The following is a 340-nucleotide window of genomic DNA, read 5'->3' as shown; positions in this document are numbered from 1 at the left end:
CGGGAACTACGCCCTGTTTGCGTCGCAGCAGAAGGGTGTGTCCCGGGGTCAGCGTGTGCGGGAGGGCGGGCCTCCCCGAGGAGAGGGGGCAGGCGGGCGGGGCGCCGACTGCCCAGACAGTTACTTGGACTTAAAGACACCTCCGGAAAAAGCAGATCTCTGCAAAACCTCAACTTTTACTCGAAACTGGAGGCCCCTGGGCTTCTCACCACCCACCTCCCCTAGCTCTGTGCTACTTGGACCCTGTTGACCAATAAATCGTACCTTCTCCTCTCATTCCCAGGCTACATGAGTGAAGTTTGTCAGGCATCGTGCCACAAGTGCACAGTGCTGAGTTTCC

Source organism: Cricetulus griseus, chromosome 7 (assembly GCF_003668045.3).
Source record: "Cricetulus griseus strain 17A/GY chromosome 7, alternate assembly CriGri-PICRH-1.0, whole genome shotgun sequence".
Classification (NCBI taxonomy): Eukaryota; Metazoa; Chordata; class Mammalia; order Rodentia; family Cricetidae; genus Cricetulus; species Cricetulus griseus.
The sequence above is the reverse complement of the archived record's forward strand: the minus strand, read 5'-3'. Positions refer to the sequence as shown.